Raw genomic sequence first — 6558 nt, 5'->3', positions numbered from 1 at the left:
TTAAGTTGACTTCTGGAATTCACAAGGCCACTGGTTGTATCCTTCCTATCAGTGCTTCCTTAGAACAGTAAATTACAATATTTATAGTTTACTGTTATCGGTAGGATTAGAAAGACAAAATAATAAGATGTCATGAATGTGCTGCATATGAGAATGATTTTAATGGAACCATCTTCACAAGTTTCTGAGGAAAACTTCTGAGGGAAAATAACTCCCCCTCTTCCTTCCATGCTTCCTTTGTAAATCTGCAATTTAAGCAAACAGCACCAGATCATTTCTTTTCTTTTAGCTTTATTTCAGACATTCAAAAGGATTGCTACCAAATGGAAATTAAATTGTACCAGGTGTTGGGGAAGCAACCCTTAGACACTATGAATCACAATCCTGGAATTTAGAGAATAAATTATTCTGATAAGGAGTGGATTTGCTTGGACTTTTGATTTCTTAAGCTTAAATTTCTTGGAAAAGGATAATAGTTTGAATTCAGTAAAACATTTGAAATTTCACTTTTCCTTTATTCTGTTCTGACTCATATTGAGTCACAATCTATCTGCATGTCTGTCTGTCTCTCTCTCTGCCTTTCTGTCTCTTTCTCTGTCTGTCTATGCCTCTTTCTGTCTATCTTTCTGTCTCTGTTTTTGTCTCTCTATCTCTGTCTCTCTGTCTCTGTCTGTCTCCGTCTCTTTTTCTTTCTTTCTCTCTGTCTTTTTTTTTTTTTTTTTTGGCTCTCTAACTCTCTTTCTCCCCACTTTCTTTAAAAAGTCTGAACGATTCAGGATTACTTATAGGATTCTATTTTCTTGTTTTTTTGTTTTGCTTTTCTATTTGTCTGTGTTTTTCTTTCATCATAGACATCTCAGAGCAAGAAGGCAACTCAGTTCCATCATATCCAATCCCAACCTGATTTGGAATATTCTCTACAATCACCCACAAGTAATCATTAAACCTGAAGACTTTCAGGGAGTCCAATTCTTCCCAAGGCAATTCATTCCCCTTTATGACATCTCTAATTGTGAAGCTGGTTTTCCTGACCTTGTGTCTAAACTATGTTTATAAACTATGGAATTCCACTTTTCTTTGAGTAGAATCACAGGTTATAATTCTACTTCTGTGCAAGTGGATGAGTATGTGTGATTTGGCTTGCAATTGAAACATCTAAAGAACTCTTGAAAACATTTCTGCAAATGCTAAAATAGCTGTTACAAAGAACAAAGACCCCCTGGAGTTTTCTCTTTCTTCTCTTCTTGTAACATGGAATAATGGGAAGGTTCCCACTTCTTTTGTTTGGCTAAGCAATCCTATATGATGACAGTGTTTGCTAAACTAAAGCTGATGAATGTTCAATCAGGTTTTCCTGAAGGAACTGACTGTTTTTCAATAAAATCTCCACAAAAAAAAATCTCATCACATCTATGTAAATACTTATCTTGGTAACAGTTGGAAGCTCCTTGGTCTTGCAATGATTTTCAAAGGAAATTCCCTTTTCCTTCTTTCTTCTAGAACCTTGCTTCTCAAAGTGCAGTCTATGAGTCCAGGGACATTTCCAAGATGTTTTCAGGGGATCTTCAAAATCAAAATATTTCCTAGTAGCACAAACACATTTTAATTTCTAATACAGTAAATTTTAGTAGATATAACATATATAAACACAAGCTCTTTAGAGTCCTTGATAATTTTTCAAGAATGTTAAGGAATTTGGAGATCATAAAGTTTGAGAAGTAGTGATGTAGAAAAAGGCTTCTCAACCTGAGGAACATTTGTCAAGGAATTACGGATTATTTAGTTATTATATTATATTGCAATTAATCACTTGCATTTCTTATTCACTAATTCTGTGTAAATTCTAAATTTTATTGCCTTTCATATTGAAGAAGGGGTTCTAAAAGTTAACTAAAAGCCAAGGAAAATAAAATAGACTCTAAAAAAAGATTTGGAACTCTCAATGCAGAAGAAATACAGGAAGTTAGTTCCCAGTTGAAGATGAGTAGTTAAGCTCCAAAGTGCCATTGTATCATATTCCTCTTATTCATCAAGTTCAAATTCTCCCAAGCTTATTGTGGGACAGAATGAACTCTTAAAGAATTTTTATATTTCCTTTCAAGCTTGATTCTGTTGATGAATAGTCAGTAGCAATCTTATAAGCTCTCAAGACTGGGGGAGGAATTGGAGGTTTTAATTGTTTTCACATGGGAATATAAAGCAAGGACAACTCAGCTCATAATACATTCAAAACTGGAAGGAAGATGAGAGGCCATACAGACCAGACCCCTTCTTTTATGGAGTTAATCAAGAACTGAGGAAGATTAAATACTTTAAACTAATAGAGAAAGCAAGTAGTAACTACGTTCTTTGCCTGCAGATCTAGTCCTTTCTCCCAACTGCACCAAGATGATCCTCTAAAAATAATAAATGATGTAATAAATGACATCCAACTATGGCATCCTAGACTATAAGTAAGATGGTATCTTTTTAATGGGAGCCACATTTCCTCGTTATGGAATTTACCTGCAGAATCTGCATACATTCTGAATGCTGATGTGCATTTTTGCTTTCCCACAGACATCCCATAACCATTTCAACCTGTAATTAAGCTTTGGGTCACCTGGTCATTAAAGAAATTTTAGAGGTCCTCATTTTAATTTCTTTCTCATTAGGTATTTTAAAAACTTGCATAGAGCTCTGTCTCTAATAATATCAGAGTTATGAGATCCTTCTGGCCATTGAGGGGCTAAATATCTCCTCTCTCTGTCACTTCCAATAAATAGTTCAGTAAATCCTATTTTTTAGTATCAACCTTCAGCAAAACACTTCAATTAGTTTTGTCTTGGCTTTCTTATCCATAAAATAATAAATACTTAGCTAGAACATAGAAAGGTAACTCAAAGGAATAAATCTTTCACTCTCCTAGTTAGTAAAACTTTTCTTCTTCAATCTTATTCAACACTTGATTGACACTTTCCAATGTGCTATCATGTGATTGTGTGTATTATACCCATTAGAACTCTGAAAGGTCATGACTGATTTATTTTTAACTGCCAAAGTTCATAGCCTTTTCCTCAATTATCATTCTCTTTCATCTTTTGTATCTGAAATAATTGACCATCATAGAGAAGGTAGATGGCACAGAGGACACCTAGGTATTCCAAAGCTTACTACATGGGCCTATGGGCAAAATAACTTATCTTTTATGAGTTCAAATCCAGTCTTAGTCACTTACTAACTGTACAACTTTGAACAATTCACTTAACCCTGTTTCCCTCAGTTTCCTCATTTATAAAATGAACTGAAGAAGGAAATGGCAAATTAGTTTAGTATCTTTGCCAAGAAAAACTCAAATAGAGTAACTGAGACTTAGCCATGCTGATAAAAGACTGAAAAATAACAATGACTACTCCATTCTTCTTGAAACTCATTCTTCCCTTATTTTCACCTTGTCAAATTCTTTTTGATGGGAAGCCAAGAATAAATGGTGAGTATAATGGTGGCTTGATCACTGGGACCCATATTCAAGAATATGTGCAGGGTGCTGAGCTGAAGCAATTGTCATGTGGATTTTGAAGCACAGTAGAAATTCTGGAGCTGTTTTTGTCTGCTAACCACATGATCTCTTTAATAGTCTTTATACCTAGAACTGGGTAGCGGTCATAGGAGGCATTCAAAAAGCATTGATCATTCAGAGCTCAGCTATCCTCTTTTTTGAGGATTCCTCTAAGGAAGAGAGACAATGCTATGAAGGAAAAGGTTTTATGTCCTTCCTTTCTGTGACCTATTAATAGAAATTTTGTTTTGTTTAGTTTGCTTTATTTTCCTCCTTTTTGTTTTTGGTGAAGGATATTGCAGGGTAAGACCTTGTAAGTTTGAAAGTTCAGGAGTCTGAACCATTATGGAGTCCAACAGTGAAGTCTCTTCAGAGGTTGGTCTTCAGCTGATCCAGTTTTAAATCTCAGGGACTAAGACACAATCTTTAGGACCCAATCCAACCATAGCTCAGTCCTTAATAATAGAGTATTTGGACATGAACTTTGGGGTCCAGTGCTGCATAGAAAGTGGATAGTTTATCCCAGAGGCTGAGGTCTTACAAGAATAGTATGTGCCTCAGCATATTTGGAGGGATCAGATTTATACTTCTTGCTATTACTTTGAAATAAATATCTCTTTGCAAAAGCTAGTTGGCATTAATTACATAATTAAAATGGGGTACTGGGCATTGGCAGTTAACAGTGAGGTAAACAACATTAGAATGGAGACTCAGTTTTATAGCATTAGAAAAAGATGCACACCACATGTCCCACAACATGAAGGAAAGTTGTTGCCAGACCTGCTCCGTGAAAAGAAAGCTAGAGAACTTGTGATCTATGTTATGACTACTCAAGGAGGATCTATAATTTGGCTTTCTGAGCTTTCTCATTTCAATTAAAGTTATTCCATTTACAGATGAGGAAACTGGGTAGATGAAATGTTTTGTCCAAGGTCATACAGCTAGGAAACATCATAGGCAAGATTTAAACTCAAATCTGATTCTCAGGAGTAAGACATGACTGAAACAATTGAGCAACCACTGTTGACTCCAGAATCAGGGTGTTTCCCTCTGTGCCAGGTTACTTGGAATCCAATCCCAAATATCCAAATGTTTGTTTTTTGCTCCCTTTAGAAAGAATTGCTATCATCATCAACTCACCTAGGTACCCATTCTTAATGTAAAATAAATCTTTCCTGCATTCACCAGTGAGTCAGTGGAGTTCCTGAACCTCTTCTAGGCTCCTCTGAATAACAGCAAAACAGAAAAACAATGGCCAGAACTTAGAAGATGACTTTAGTCAACATGAATAGAAGCTCTACAGAGAAGACTGAAGACATCAAACTAGAAAAACAGCTGAAACAAATTTTGGAGAAGTACAAGCGAGTGACCTTGATATCTTAGAATCAGCCAGAGTCAGGATAAGCAAAAGTTTTTATTCTTAGTCTTTTGGGATAGCTCTCAAGGGATTAGATATAGGAATCTCCACATCTCCTTCCTCTCTCTCTCTACCACCAAAGAATGACTCTTCTCCTCCTACTCCACCCACTGATATCATTTCTCCTTCTTTTTCCACACCCACTGATCAAGCCCGCACAAAATAGTTAGTCATCCTCCAAACATGTTAAAAGAGAATTGTCCATTTGATAATTAGCCTCACGTGCCAAGTTACCTTGCATCTGCTCATTTGTAGCCCTTTACAAGTCTCAATAGAATTTGTGGTGGCAGAGCCAGAAGTTGGTAGAAGAAACAAAATTATATAATATTCAATGTTTCTGTAAAGATTTGCTATAAGTTGCTGACATTTTGGAAAAGGCAACAGCAAGTATCCCAAAAGATGAAATAAAGGAAGAAAATCTCCATTTGAAGAAATTGCAAGAGGGTCTTGTTATGACTGAATTCAGGGCAGCTAGGTGGTGCAGTGGATAGAGCACCAGCCTTGAATTCAGGAGGACCTGAGTTCGGATCTGGTCTCAGACACTTAACACTTCCTAGCTGTGTGACCCTGAGCAAGTCACTTGACCCCAGTCTCAAGAAAAAAAAAAAAAAAAAAAAGAAAAACAAATTCAAAAATGACTGAATTCAAAAAGCATGGTTTGCCTACATTAAATCCTATTGGTGCCAGATTTGATCCCTATGAACATGAAGTCTTGTTCCATACTCCAGTAGAGGGGAAGGAGCCTGGCACTATTGCACTAATAACCAAAGTTGGTATGAAATACACAGGGGAACCTTGAGACCTGATTTGGTGGGTATTGTTAAAGAACCTTAGCAATCTGACTTCCCCACACCTAGATGCCATACAGCTATTCAATTCATTTTCTCATCCTTTATGGAAGGTTAAGGTAACTAGTGGTTCAACATAAAGTTCACCTTATCTTGAAATTGCATTATTTAATGTACTGAATCATTTGAAAGGTCTGCAAATTGATTCTAATATTGCATATTTAAAAACACAGAGCCATTGAAGCATTCTTGTACTTGTATAGTATCTTGAATAATGATTTATCTGTTAAAAACCCTAACTTCTTTAAGGGTATGCTCAGAGAATAAATATCTCCAGGAATTCTTAAAAAAATAAATTCAATGCCCTCTAACTCTAATTATTATATCAATAATAAAAGTAACTTGACATTTCTCAAATCATTTTCCAAATGACTGATGTATCCTTCAAAATCAATAACACAGTGAAGATTATGTAATAAACACTAAAGCCATTGTTAGCTAATTGACTGATCTATTAGTAATCAATTGACAAGCATTTCTTAAGGTTTTTTATTTAACATATATTACCTTTTTGCCATGCACTGTTCTAAGCTTTGGAGAAAATACAAATGTAAATAAAGAAAAAAAGAAAATATAGAAATGTTCTAAAGGAGAAGATTAAATGTACATGTAAACATTTTAAAATTACCTATCCATAAAATGAATTTATAAATGCATATCCATTGGTACATGCATGTATACATATGTATGCATAAATATGCATACATATGTATGTATGCATATTTTCAGGTGTTGTTTAGTCTTTTCAGTATTCC

General features: G+C 35.3%; 1 pseudogene; it reads left to right on the top strand.

Annotated features, from left to right (window-relative positions):
* The first annotated feature begins 4749 nt into the window (after positions 1-4749).
* Positions 4750-5789, top strand: LOC141547312 (grpE protein homolog 1, mitochondrial pseudogene; annotated as a pseudogene).
* Positions 5790-6558: the final 769 nt, after the last annotated feature.

This window comes from Sminthopsis crassicaudata, chromosome 6 (genome assembly GCF_048593235.1).
Source record: "Sminthopsis crassicaudata isolate SCR6 chromosome 6, ASM4859323v1, whole genome shotgun sequence".
Classification (NCBI taxonomy): domain Eukaryota; kingdom Metazoa; phylum Chordata; class Mammalia; order Dasyuromorphia; family Dasyuridae; genus Sminthopsis; species Sminthopsis crassicaudata.
This window is presented reverse-complemented; position numbering and strand designations above follow the sequence as displayed.